Below are 15,969 nucleotides of genomic sequence, written 5' to 3'. Positions count from 1 at the left end.
TATTCACCCCATCAAACTCCGGTGCTAAAAAGGTAAATAAATCCTGAAACTCATACCAAGGAAATAAATAAAATAATAAATAATAACTTTCTCTATTCCGTAGTTTTCTGAAAATACTAACGTTACCTTGACAAAAAGGATAACAATTGATTTCATTTCTAGTAATGACAATCCCAAAATAGTTGTCTCTACATGTAACTTATACATGAACATTAACAAATGTACGTGATAAATCAACCACATCCGGATAAGAAGAAATCGCCTTTATCATCCCTAGTTTCCACACAATTTGCAACATATTTATGAGAAAAAAAAACTAAATCTAATAAATAACTTGGTCTTGCAAAATTGATAACAATTCACTCACTTACGTACGGTACTTAACAGAAACTCAAAACAAAAATATTTCACAGACGCTTGTGTACTACATCACTTCCGGTCCGGTTCTACTGACAAACCACACTTTCTCACTACGAATTGCTCGTGCTATATCAGTGACATTGTGGTTTGTGAGAAATGTTATTAAGCCAGCAAACACGATATCTTTGGTACCTATCAATTAAAAAGCCGTCAAAAAGCTACTGACAAAACGTGATGATCGGAATGGTAATGGTGTACAGTTCATGGCTTACAGACCAAAATAGACTTATCATTAACATTACACAATTAATGTTCTTGAAAATTGCTACTTTCATAAATATTTGAAAACAGAAATAATTAAAGTATACAAAATGTGTTTTTCCTAATGTAAAGTCGTTGAAATTATGATTAAAGTTTGAACGACGACGGAACTACGTCGCATTCCGTCTGTAAAGTAAGTTAGAAAACTCTATACTTATTTCATAAATTGGCGAAAATCCACCGATAAGTCTTAATGAAGTTGCTTAGACTTGATGTCCTATTAACAGACAGGCTCATATATAGAAGCACCCCCACGTATGCAGTATGTTTGTGCATATTGTGAATGTGTCTTGTTGCTATAGCGGAAACTCTTGTCCATTTTATTGTACTACTTCACTGAAGCATACCGCAAGAAACGGCGAACCAGTCGTCACACTCTCTTTATGCTGATCGCAAAGCAGAAGCAGAATTTTACTACTTTTCTAGTGATCTTGAACTACTAGCGATTCATAGCAGAATCTAATTTCGACACGGTATCACAGTTTGGATACAAGACTTACAGTTTTACAGTTCGACTACCGCGAGAAATGTTGAAAAAAAAAACAATATTTAGCTTTGTGATGAAAATGAAGACACCAGTTTTGATTTCAGACTTTCTGTCTATCTAATCATCATCCTGGATTTGACCAGGTGTCCTGAGAAGTACCGCCAGTACCTTGCTCCGTTAAGGTCGAGTTACCCGCATACCCATCGTTGTCACGGTCGAAAGTACTGAAGGCTTTGCCGCTGTGGTGGTCCATGGCATTATCTAAAACATTGTGTCAATGTATTCTCTCAGGTTCATATCAATATGTTCTTCGTAAAACGAAATAGCAATAGAGGACACATGCGTCACACCTAGCTCGAGTATGCCTATATAATATATCTATATATGGATACATAAATATGTATTTTCGTAAATTCGGGTTTCTATGGAATTAATCTGCCACTTACCAAGGTTACCAGAGTACCCCTGGACGAGAAGTCTGTATTTATCATCTTCATTGGCCACTTGGAATGTGGAGTACTGGACGGACGCTGTATTACCATTCGAAGCCTCTATGTCCATGCGAAGGATTTTCGGAGTTTTAGTCAGGAGGTGCAGATTGTCATTTCCTAAAATAGTAACAAAAATACATTTATCTTTGACACTGTGTCCGTTTTACATTAGCCAGAGGCGTCCATAACATATTATCCACATGTATATGAATATAATTAATTTTTCTTTGTTTTCATACCAAATCTGGATTTCTGATTGGCCTATATTTTTTTTTTTTTGCATACCACTATGAAAATAAATCCGAGAATGGCGCGACTTTCCGATTCTGAGTCCGATTTACACAGTTTGCAAACAATTTTTTTTCATACCCCGATAAAATTTAAAAATAGTGACATCTATACTTAAATGCATTGATGATGTAGCATAAATTCTAAACTTCTAGCCACTCTTAACCATTTCTTGTAATAGGCTTGTTTAGAGGATTATGGAAATATTTTAATGTTAATACAGTAAAATGTGTCAAAATGTATGATGACGTAAAATATTGATAGCAAAACCAGGTCAACAAATTAGACTTGAACACGAGCTAAAATGTGTGGTTTATATATACATCAGTCTCGAACTACCTATTATAAGGAATGAACGATTTAAAATGTGTGTTACAAATGGTTCAGTTACATAGTTAGGATGACATGAATTATTAAAAATGCGATCGATTAACAGATTTATTGGATTCACTGATATTTTATATACTCTTCAAGTCAATAGAATGAATGTGTCTCTCAAAGACCTACCGATCCAAAAATTTGCCTGTATATTCCCAAAACCATGCTTGTACTCAGTCCAGTTGCGGAAGAAGTTTCCATTTGTTTGTCTTTGTATCACCTGTAATAAATATTATTTTATTGATTTTAACTTATCTGTATTTTTGGTTACATAAGAATGCTTGGCGGTAGACTCCATAGTGGTATGATAACTATGACCATATAAATTTGCGCTAATTGTTTCATAACGGGTTTTTGTTAGAGAAATGTTAAAATATATTAGAACAATAGTTGACGTAATAACAAAAGGATAAGTAAAACGTATCAAGGACAATTCACTTTCGAATTTTTGCAGTGAAATAACATTAGAGAAAGTCTCCACGAATAAATAGAAAGAACTTTGAAAACTCACTGTCCATATCACAAAACATACTTACAGTCCACGGACCATCCTCAGTGTCCATATCACAAAACATACTTACAGTCCACGGACCATCCTCAGTGTCCATATCACAAAACATACTTACAGTCCACGGACCATCCTCAGTGTCCATATCACAAAACATACTTACAGTCCACGGACCATCCTCAGTGTCCATATCACAAAACATACTTACAGTCCACGGACCATCCTCAGTGTCCATATCACAAAACATACTTACAGTCCACGGACCATCCTCAGTGTCCATATCACAAAACATACGTACAGCCCACGGACCATCCTCAGTGTCCATATCACAAAACATACTTACAGTCCACGGACCATCCTCAGTGTCTATATCACAAAACATACTTACAGTCCACGGACCATCCTCAGTGTCCATATCACAAAACATACTTACAGTCCACGGACCATCCTCAGTGTCCATATCACAAAACATACTTACAGTCCACGGACCATCCTCAGTGTCCATATCACAAAACATACTTACAGTCCACGGACCATCCTCAGTGTCCATATCACAAAACATACTTACAGTCCACGGACCATCCTCAGTGTCCATATCACAAAACATACTTACAGTCCACGGACCATCCTCAGTGTCCATATCACAAAACATGCTTAAGTCCACGGACCATCCTCAGTGTCCATATCACAAAACATCTTACAGTACACACGGACGATACTCAGTGTCTATTCACAAACTACTTACAGTCCACGGAAGTGAGTTCCGACTAAATCACAAACATACTTACAGTCCACGACATGCCCAGCTATTACAAAAGTATCAATCCGGAATAAGTGTCTTTCCAAACATTTTGTAAGTCGACTTCGCATAATATCAACAGTCGGTATAACTCACTGTCATATACAAACACTACTTGACTAAATACACGATGGCAGAAATATGCCACCATAAGTCCACGGACCATCCTCACTGTCCATATTACAAAACATACTTACAGTCCACGGACCATCCTCAGTGTCCATATCACAAAACATACTTATAGTCCACGGACCATCCTCGGTGTCCATATCACAAAACATATTTACAGTCCACGGACCATCCTCAGTGTCCATATCACAAAACATACTTACATTCCACGGACCATCCTCATTGTCCATATCAAAACATACTTACAGTCCACGGACCATCCTCAGTGTCAACATCACAAACATACTTAAAGTCCATGGACCACCCTCCGTGTCCATATCACAAAACATACATACAGACCACGGACCATCCTCAGTGTCCACATCACAAAACATACTTACAGTCCACGGACCATCCTCAGTGTCTATATCACAAAACATACTTACAGTCCACGGACCATCCTCAGTGTCCATATCACAAAACATACTTACAGTCCACGGACCATCCTCAGTGTCCATATCACAAAACATACTTACAGACCACGGACCATCCTCAGTGTCCATATCACAAAACATACTTACAGTTACGGACCATTCTCAGTGTCCACATCACAAAATATACTTACAGACCACGGACCATCCTCAGTGTCTATATCACAAAACATATTTACAGTCCACGGACCACCCTCTGTGTCTATATCACAAAACATACAGTCCACGGACGATACTCAGTGTCCATATCACAAAACATACTTACAGTCCACGGACCATCCTCAGTGTCCACATCACTAAACATACTTACAGTCCACGGACCATCCTCAGTGTCCACATCACAAATCATACTTACAGTCCACGGACCATCCTCAGTGTCCACATCACAAAACATACTTACATTCCACGGACCATCCTCACTGTCCATATCACAAAACATACTTACAATACACGGACCATCCTCAGTATCAACATTACAAAACATACTTACAGTCCACGGACCATCCTCAGTGTCCATATCACAAAACATACTTACAGTCCACGGACCATCCTCAGTGTCCATATCACAAAACATACTTACAGTCCACGGACCATCCTCAGTGTCCATATCACAAAACATACTTACAGTCCACGGACCATCCTCAGTGTCTATATCACAAAACATACTTACCGTCCACGGACCACCCTCCGTGTCCACATCACAAAACATACTGACAATTTACGGACCATTCTCAGTGTCCACATCACAAAAATATACTTACAGACCACGGACCACCCTCAGTGTCTATATCACAAAACATACTTACAGACCACGGACCATCCTCATTGTCGATATCAAAACATACTTACAGTCCACGGACCATCCTCAGTGTCAACATCACGAAACATACTTAAAGTCCATGGACCACCCTCCGTGTCCATACCACAAAACATACATACAGACCACCGACCATCCTCAGTGTCCACATCACAAAACATACTTACAGTCCACGGACCATCCTCAGTGTCTATATCACAAAACATACTTACCGTCCACGGACCACCCTCCGTGTCCACATCACAAAAACATACTGACAATTTACGGACCATTCTCAGTGTCCACATCACAAAATATACTTACAGACCACGGACCACCCTCAGTGTCCACATCACAAAACATACTGACAATTTACGGACCATTCTCAGTATCCACATCACAAAATAGACTTACAGACCACGGACCATCCTCAGTGTCTATATCACAAAACATACTTAAAGTCCACGGACCACCCTCAGTGTCCATATCTCAAAACATACTTACATTCCACGGACCATCCTCATTGTCCATATCAAAACATACTTACAGTCCACGGACCATCCTCAGTGTCAACATCACGAAACATACCTAAAGTCCATGGACCACCCTCCGTGTCCATATCACAAAACATACATACAGACCACGGACCATCCTCAGTGTCCACATCACAAAACATACTTACAGTCCACGGACCATCCTCAGTGTCTATATCACAAAACATACTTACAGTCCACGGACCACCCTCCGTGTCCACATCACAAAACATACTGACAATTTACGGACCATTCTCAGTGTCCACATCACAAAATATACTTACAGACCACGGACCATCCTCGGTGTCCATATCACAAAAAACATATTTACAGTCCACGGACCATCCTCAGTGTCCATATCACAAAAACATACTTACATTCCACGGACCATCCTCATTGTCCATATCAAAACATACTTACAGTCCACGGACCATCCTCAGTGTCAACATCACGAAACATACTTAAAGTCCATGGACCACCCTCCGTGTCCATATCACAAAACATACATACAGACCACGGACCATCCACAGTGTCCACATCACAAAACATACTTACAGTCCACGGACCATCCTCAGTGTCTATATCACAAAACATACTTACAGTCCACGGACCACCCTCCGTGTCCACATCACAAAACATACTGACAATTTACGGACCATTCTCAGTGTCCACATCACAAAATATACTTACAGACCACGGACCACCCTTAGTGTCCACATCACAAAACATACTGACAATTTACGGACCATTCTCAGTGTCCACATCACAAAATATACTTACAGACCACGGACCATCCTCAGTGTCTATATCACAAAACATATTTACAGTCCACGGACCATCCTCAGTGTCCACATCACTAAACATACTTACAGTCCACGGACCATCCTCAGTGTCCACATCACAAATCATACTTACAGTCCACGGACCATCCTCAGTGTCCACATCACAAAACATACTTACATTCCACGGACCATCCTCACTGTCCATATCACAAAACATACTTACAATACACGGACCATCCTCAGTATCAACATTACAAAACATACTTACAGTCCACGTACCATCCTCACTGTCCATATCACAAAACATACTTACAGTCCACGGACCATCCTCAGTGTCCATATTACAAAACATACTTACAGTCCACGGACCATCCTCAGTGTCCATATCACAAAACATACTTATAGTCCACGGACCATCCTCGGTGTCAATATCACAAAACATACTTACAGACCACGGACCATCCTCATTGTCGATATCAAAACATACTTACAGTCCACGGACCATCCTCAGTGTCAACATCACGAAACATACTTAAAGTCCATGGACCACCCTCCGTGTCCATACCACAAAACATACATACAGACCACCGACCATCCTCAGTGTCCACATCACAAAACATACTTACAGTCCACGGACCATCCTCAGTGTCTATATCACAAAACATACTTACCGTCCACGGACCACCCTCCGTGTCCACATCACAAAACATACTGACAATTTACGGACCATTCTCAGTGTCCACATCACAAAATATACTTACAGACCACGGACCACCCTCAGTGTCCACATCACAAAACATACTGACAATTTACGGACCATTCTCAGTATCCACATCACAAAATAGACTTACAGACCACGGACCATCCTCAGTGTCTATATCACAAAACATACTTACAGTCCACGGACCACCCTCAGTGTCCATATCTCAAAACATACTTACATTCCACGGACCATCCTCATTGTCCATATCAAAACATACTTACAGTCCACGGACCATCCTCAGTGTCAACATCACGAAAAACATACCTAAAGTCCATGGACCACCCTCCGTGTCCATATCACAAAACATACATACAGACCACGGACCATCCTCAGTGTCCACATCACAAACATACTTACAGTCCACGGACCATCCTCAGTGTCTATATCACAAAACATACTTACAGTCCACGGACCACCCTCCGTGTCCACATCACAAAAACATACTGACAATTTACGGACCATTCTCAGTGTCCACATCACAAAATATACTTACAGACCACGGACCATCCTCAGTGTCCATATCACAAAACAGAGTGAGACTTCGTCCGTCCTCTTGTTGAGTTGTATGAGTTGCGGATGGAGATGCCGTGTCGATATCTGAACAGTTGCCTGTGGCTGACATTGAAGTTTTGGTTATTGAAACAGAAGTATAAATAAAAGATAAAAAAAACTTAAGTTCTTCTCCTGATCATCCATGAACTTTGTGACATAAAACAGAAGCGATATCCTACTGCATTGTGACATCCGATTAACTCGCGTCCATATTTTTATGCGGGCATAAAAGCACAAGGTTATGAAGATGGTTCATGCAGTTAAAACAAACGTACTTAATGAATATCTATAAACGTACTCTGTGGTACAAATGCAGATGTACATTTTAAGAAACGTCTTTTTTATTATCAAAAAAATGTACACGAAGCCTTTATTACGACCGGTTTTTTTTCTTCCTTTAGTAGCCATCATTTTATAAGCATAATATTTTACATTACCATACATCACTTAGATAGGCAACGAAACATTCCGAAGAATTTATACGAGATTATATATCAGCACAATAAACATGTATCTTGGCAACATATTGAAAGCGGTACTTACTTTTGGAGAAGAACATTTGTGACATGGCTATATCAGAATCTTTCTCCTGGACGATTAACCGTGAGTAGGTCTCGCATCTCTTGGTGGCCTCCGTGTACGAAAAAGACAGACATTCCTCAGTATTACACTGCGTGGCGCACACTCCATGATTAGGGATTCTAGTGTTAGAACTTAGAGTATACGATGTGTGGTTCGCCGGTCCTACACGCAATGCTCTGTAGAAGGAGTTGCGTTTGCAATTTACCATAGCAACAGTTATAATAAATAAATTCAAGAAGATTATTTTCATTCCTGTTGCGGTTGAAGTTACGGTTGATGTTGAATCGTTTGATTGAATCTCTACTATGCTACGAATGTTGTACAGCTGAAATTAAGCAGTCAAAGGATTGATTTGGGGAAAAAACTTTGTCAATGTAAGTCGGATCGTTAACATGTCACCACCCACAAATGAAATTTTCATGAGAAGAGCTACTATTGGTTCTAACACGAGATAAACCGTCACAGATCATAAAGATTTCGATTACATATTCAACACCGCTATCCAAGCTTCATCAGTAACTTTCTATGCATTGAATTTCCAAACCCTTTTACCTTAATGCGGTTATATTGCTCAATATAGTATATGTACATTTTGTTCACATAATAGTATGACTGTCTCCCCTGGTATACCTTCTCATGAATTGCGTTTTATTTATTGTATACATTTTCTATTATTGTAAGTAAGATGCTAGTGTAGTGGTTAATCTATTCAAAATAATTTTAATTTGTTTAATTTTGTCCGTAAAAAGGTAGTTAATAAAATACCACTACCAAGTAGAAGCTGCTGTGGAGTATTATAAAGACCCACTACCTTTCTGAAATGGCTCTTGACTTTTGAAAATGGAATGTCAAACGATATTCATTATTGTATAGAGTCCCAAATGTTGGCTTACTGTTAATACTACACTTATCATCACCTTCTGAACAATTTCAGCAAAATAAATAAAATGCTGATTTCCATAACATGGTCGCGTTATCGTCTACTGACAGTGCACGAGTTAACTGCAACTGTGCTAGACGGTAAAATAATAATCACTAATATTGCTGGCAATATTTCTCTGAAAACAAAGAAAAAACAAGGACATAGTCATTCAGCTCCCCCGCCAATAGAGAGCTAAATCAATTAATGCATTAATTTTATATGCTAGTAAGAGTATAGGGAAAGTATTGTAAAACCCAACTGCAATTGAAGAATATATACAAAACATATTTTATGGTTTTTTAACAAAGTGAAACCAACTTTGAAAACATTTGCTTCTTTGAAAAATACCAGAGAATAACAAAGTTCAGCAGCTAACAGTGCGATTTTTGATTTGTTTTAAACAGCGACGAGTTACATAGGAATTAAGTGAATGTTCATAGTAATTGAGTTTTATATATCTGAGTTTTACTGCATGCATACTAAATAAAAAGTAAAGCATAATACAAAATTCAAAATTAGAAGTCCTACATAAAATGTGTCTATGAAGTTTCATGTAAATATCTCTGCTGGTTTTAGAGTTGTGCTCCGGAAACGATTCTTACACAAAAAATCTGCCATTTTCAGCAATGTTTCCATGGTTACAGAAAAAAAGGACAAAAAGTGAAAACCTTAAAATAGCAAAAGGCACTTCTAGACCATAAGACTAATGTGCCTTTGGAGTTCCGTGCATATATCTCAACCGTTTTCCAGTTATGCTGCGGAAACGAACCTGGTACATAAATATGATATTTTCAGCAATGTTTCCATGGTTACGGAAAAAGTGCAAAAATGAAAAGCTAAAAATAGCAAAAGGCACTACTAGACCATAAGAACAATGTGTCTATGAAATTTCATGGAAATATCTCTGCTGGTTTTAGAGTTGTGCTCCGGAAACGATTCTTACACAAAAATCTGCCATTTTCAGCAATGTTTCCATGGTTACAGAAAAAAAGTACAAAAAGTGAAAACCTTAAAATAGCAAAAGGCACTACTAGATCATAAGACCAATGTGTCTATGAAGTTTCGTGGAAATATCTCTTCTGGTTTTAGAGTTATGCTCCGGAACGAACCTGGTACAAAAATATGATATTTTCAGCAATGTTTCCATGGTTTACGGAAAAAAATGCAAAAAATGAAAACCTAAAAATAGCAAAAGGCACTACTAGACCATAAGACCAATGTGTCTATGAAGTTTCGTGGAAATATCTCTACTGGTTTTAGAGTTATGCTCCGGAAACCATTCGTACGGACGGACGGACGGACGGAACCTATTTGTATATCCCCCGCCCAAGGATAATTATTATTTGGTTTTAGTTCGATATTCCTAGAAGCAAGAAATTTATCCAATATTCTTGAATTATGGTTTAGCTACATGTATATACATGTATATTCCAGTCGTGCAAAGACTAATCAGAACTGTAATTCAATTTATGAATAATTAGTTTATGGAACAGAGCCATTTTATGTTTTAAATGGAGAACCACAGTGACTTCAGCTGTGGATGATTACCACATATTTTATGGATTCTGTGGGCATTCGTATGGCTTTGTGGATTTGTGAATACCTCTTAATTTGAAACTAGGAAAGTTAAGGATTATACAGTGTAATTTGTAATTCTTGTACCACCACCAATCATTTAAATATTGTAAACTTTCTCTGTGTATCATTGTATATATAACTAAATTGTGTTTTGAATTTGTCTCTCCTTTTTGTAATTATCCCGCAACAGCTGACGCTAAACAATATTTATCATTATTGTATAACAGAAATACAATGAATACGATGAATGGTCATACTTCTATTAAATGGACTTTTTTTTTACAAAACAAAGTAATTCTTGCAGATATACCGGTGTTATACTAGTAAATAAATGAAATACCGGTGTTACTAGTAAATAAATGATATTACCGGTGTTACTAGTAATAAATGAATACCGGTGTTACTAGTAAATAAATGATATACCGGTGTTACTAGTAAATAAATGATATACCGGTGTTACTAGTAAATAAATGATATACCGGTGTTACTAGTAAATAAATGATATACCGGTGTTACTAGTAAATAAATGATATACCGGTGTTACTAGTAAATAAATGATATACCGGTGTTACTAGTAAATAAATGATACACCGGTGTTACTAGTAAATAAATGATATACCGGTGTTACTAGTAAATAAATAGAGTACTAGAAATAATGAAATCCTTAACAGGAGTCATGAAAGCGGTAAGGCGGTAAGTACCAATAACGACTTCCGGCGATTGTGGCGTTCGTGTCGTCAACGTTTAGACATCCTTCCACACTAAATATAGTGATATTTTTACATGCCTATAAATCGCTTCTTTGGTGCATTTGGACAGATTTGGACAGAAGTACAGTACGTTGTTAAAGTGTTTGAGTGTATCGTGGCTAAACTAAGGTATTACTGTATAACACTCGTAAATGTTGGGTAGCTTGTAAGTTGGATAACAAATGTGCAGAAAATGTACATTTCAGGAAATAAAGGCGCAACAATTTTGGAACATATTTCTGTCACCACATTTATAGCTGTGTTATTATTTTTTCTAATGTCTATAGCAATGAATATCTAAACGATTTTGCGTTTAAATAGCTGGTTCACACAGGCTTTGTGTCAAAGCTAAGAGCTAGATCACGGTCAAGCGTAAGTTATTCTTTTTATCTTTTGTATTTTTCGTTTCTGGATTTTAGTGATGACCACTTGCCACATTGTTAAGAGTCTAAAGACTTAATTTTACGTTTGTCTCCAACAAAAACATGAGTATCAACGATAATGTCACCTTTGTCTCCGATGAGTATGATACTGACATTAAAGATCGTACGATCTACCTGTAATATGTGAGTTGAATATTTCATTCTACTGCGTGTTCCTTATGGCTTTTTATAAACAGGTGGTTGGTTTTAGTCATAAAGTTTAAGTATTTTTAAAAAATATTTAGATATATAGATAAATAGATGTTGTATGTCATTGTTGATATATATACATACAGATTGACAGACAGACGGGGACAAACAATATAGTCACCCCCCCCCCCCCCCTGCATGATGCATATCATAACTGTATTGAGGACGACATTACATAAAATGTATTATGCCAGAAATTCTGCCAGAAACGGTTCCATTGTCGCATTAACACTCAAGCTAATGGCAATGCTAGCCAAACGACTTCAGAATCCGTATATATTTTTTTACAATGATATATAATTCATCAGTCTATACATATGAGGTGACACATAGTCTCGTAGATATAATGCTACTTAAAACAACTGACGTGAAATGTGTATTATCAATTTGAAGAAAAAACAATCCTCGTGCATGATACATGCTTCTCTGTACCACTGCCCTGATAACGACCATCACACACCCGTTTTATTTAACCCTACATGTATAATGCATATTAGTAAGTGTCGTTCAGTTATGATCGACCATTACATCACTAAGTATATATTGTATTTGTCATTAATTTGCATACATGATTAACATCGATAAACTGAAAACACCTATATGCTTGTTATTGTCTTATTTGTCATGTATATATACTGTAATAATGATAACGACACTTTATATATAATACATCTCCAGACAATATGTAGCCAATTTTGGTTGAATGCTTTTTTTATCGACTTCAATTACCATTACATGGTTCTAGGCATTAGCGATATTCCTTCGTTAGCAAACGGTTTTGGATTGCCAAGATGAAATTGTAATTTATCGAACTTTGAAAGTATCCTCTTTACACCAGGACTACATTGATGTATCCAGCTTAACGGCTTTGAAATTCGTAGAATCGACCCATGTATCATAGGTTATGGAAAAACCACCAGAGCCATCTTAAAGGCACCCGAAATGATTCAATGATAACATTGGGTATTTTATCAGTTATTCTAAACAATTCCCAGTAAAAATTGTCCTGGGATTAGGTGGTGATCGAAACACTGAACCATATCATAGCTTTCATATAACGAACCACAAGAAAAGATGAAAATGGGATTTTATCATTTAATTAATATACACATGCATATCATTAAATAGTTTAACGTTTGACATGATTGTCATTTCTGGATATACAAGTAACAGCGATTTGAAAGAGATAAAAGAAATAGAGTTCACTCTCTCAAAGCATTTGAAGGACTATTGGTTTTAGTAAAAGTTCATATGATGGTTCAATTCAGAAATTTATCGTAATACAATCAAACAAATTTGCATAAGACATTGACCATGCAAAATAAAAGTAATCTTTTCGGATATGTTTAACAATAAACAAATTATTTCACTTTAAAATTTGTTCAATTTGTTCAAATAAAACATTTTTGATGAAAATAGACCCAAAGCATTTATAAATGTAGTTGTACATTTATAAATTGACAAAGTGTACATGAAAAGGTATCGGCGTGAGTTATTGCAGAATCCAGTTGACTTGGTTCATTTGATACTTTTGCAGCGATAACCGTGACAAACAATAAAACACAGACTAATCATCAGTTCGTCATTCCCTGTAAATGAAGTCAGTAATACAGTCATGTGGTCTTCAAATTTTATCTATAAACATAACAAATGCAACATAGAACAGTTGTCTTGAAAACATGGACTTCAGCAAGATATTAATTGTCTGTATATAGAAAACAACGAGGGCGTGTGGTTCTGCGTTTTATTGTTTGTCACGTTATCGCTGCAAAAGTAATCAAAGCTGAACCAAAGGTCTAGACTGAATTTAACATTTCCCCATTCACCAGATTCTCCCAAATAACTCTCAGCCTGATACCCTTGCCGCTGCCCACCGTAAATGGTCATGTACACTTTGTCAATTTATAAAATGTACAACTACTTAAGGAGTAAATGGTATTGTACACTTTGTCAATTTATAAATGTACAACTTATTTAATCGTATATCGACCAAAGAAAAAATATTGACAGAGGACGTAGGGTCCGAGGTCGATATTTTATTCTGTGGTCGATAATAACCATGTATTGACCGAAATCAAAAATACTGTAATTGTTTTATTATTTTTCTGGATTTTTTTACATTTAGAAATGAGTGTGAAACTACATGTAATCAAAATAAGCATCGCATTTTAAATTCTGTTTCGTGATGACGGTTTCAATCTTATGATTTTGCAACAGTATAATATAAAAATAACACAAGAAAACAGTATCAATTAATTATTACATGGACGCGGTGCATGCGTGTTTGTTTAAATTGCAACAAGAGGCCCAGAGGGCCTGTATCGCTCACCTGGTTTGTAATGCCAATTATTGTTCTGAATAAAAGTTCATTGTTTCTTTTCTGAAGGAATTTGAATATTTACCTCTAATTCCCCTAATTGGGCCCCACTTTTTCTGCTCCAGGGAGTCAAAGCCAAATTTTATACGAATTCTGTTAACCCCAAAAATGTTTTCTGGCCAAATTTGGTGGTAGAATCCATGCAGAAACTATAGGACAAGTAGCGATTTTTAGGATTTACCTCTATTTCCCCTTTTGGGTCCCGCCCCTCCTGCCCCGGGGGGGTCAGAGCCAAAATTTTTACAAGTTCTGTTCCCTTTCCCCCAAGGATGTTTCTGGCCAAATTTGGTTACAATCCATGCAGAACTCTAGGACAAGTAGCGATTTATCGGATTTACCTCTATTTCCCCTATTAGGCCCCGCCCCTCCTGCCCCCGGGGGGGGGGGGGGGGGTCGGGGTCAGAGCCAAATTTTATACAAGTTCTGTTCCCCTTCCCCCAAGGATGTTTCTGGCCAAATTTGGTTACAATCCATGCAGAACTCTAGGACAAGTAGCGGATTTATAGGATTTACCTCTATTTCCCCCTATTGGGCCCCGCCCCTCCTGCCCCCAGGGGGTCAGAGCCAAAATTTATACAAGTGCTGTTCCCCTTCCCCAAGGATGTTTCTGGCCAAATTTGGTTACAATCCATGCAGAAACTCTAGGACAAGTAGCGATTTATAGTATTTTACCTCATATTTCTCTATTAGGCCCCGCCCTTCCTGCCCCCGGGGGTCAGAGCCAAAATTTATACAAGTTCTGTTCCCCTTCCCCAAGGATGTTTACTGGCAAAATTTGGTTACAATTCCATGCAGAACTCTAGGACAATGTAGCGATTTATAGGATTTACCTCTATTTTCCCTATTGGGACCCGCCCCTCCTCTCTGCCCCCAGGGGGTCAGAGCCAAAATTTATACAAGTTCTGTTCCCCTTCCCGCGCCCCAAGGATGTTTTGGCCAAATTTGGTTACAATCCATCTAGAACTCTATGACTAGTAGCGATTCAAAGAAAATTGTTGACGGACGGACGAACGACGGACGACGGACGACGGACGACGGACGCCGCGCCATGACATAAGATCACCGGCCCTTCGGGCCAGGTGAGCTAAAAATGTACATGTACTCCATTATACATGTAGCTCCATGTCTTAAGGCCACAGTCAATAAAATGTAATCGTGTGTTCTCTCCGTTGAAATAATCCACTTCGACGTCAAACATATATTAACAGATTCAGATTGACTTAAGATACATTTGCTTAGTACTCCATTCCGTAAAATAAAAATCGTATATACATAGAGTAGGATTAGCCTAGTGGGCCTGACCAGTAATGCTGTAATGCAAGCACTCTTATTTGAGTAATTTTAACAAGATAAGACATCCAAACGTATTTTGACAATTCATTGGCCTCTAAGATGACTTAATGAATGTTATTCGATTATTTCCTACTCTCCTAACCCGTGATTTATGGTTGAAAATTTTAAAAGCTTAAACT

At 37.8% G+C, this 15,969-nt stretch overlaps 1 long non-coding RNA gene across 1 annotated transcript; it reads right to left on the bottom strand.

Moving 5' to 3' along the window:
* Positions 1 to 1,354: 1,354 nt before the first annotated feature.
* LOC138332506 (uncharacterized) lies at positions 1,355 to 2,686 on the bottom strand. Its single transcript, XR_011209837.1, has 3 exons — positions 2,455 to 2,686; positions 1,615 to 1,776; positions 1,355 to 1,429 (listed from the first exon to the last, which is right to left on the bottom strand). It is a non-coding gene; the product is annotated as an uncharacterized lncRNA (long non-coding RNA).
* Between the last annotated feature and the right edge of the window lie 13,283 nt (positions 2,687 to 15,969).

Source organism: Argopecten irradians, chromosome 10, assembly GCF_041381155.1.
Source record: "Argopecten irradians isolate NY chromosome 10, Ai_NY, whole genome shotgun sequence".
Taxonomy (NCBI): domain Eukaryota; kingdom Metazoa; phylum Mollusca; class Bivalvia; order Pectinida; family Pectinidae; genus Argopecten; species Argopecten irradians.
Note: the sequence above shows the minus strand (reverse complement) of the source record. Positions and strands in the feature narration are given on the sequence as shown.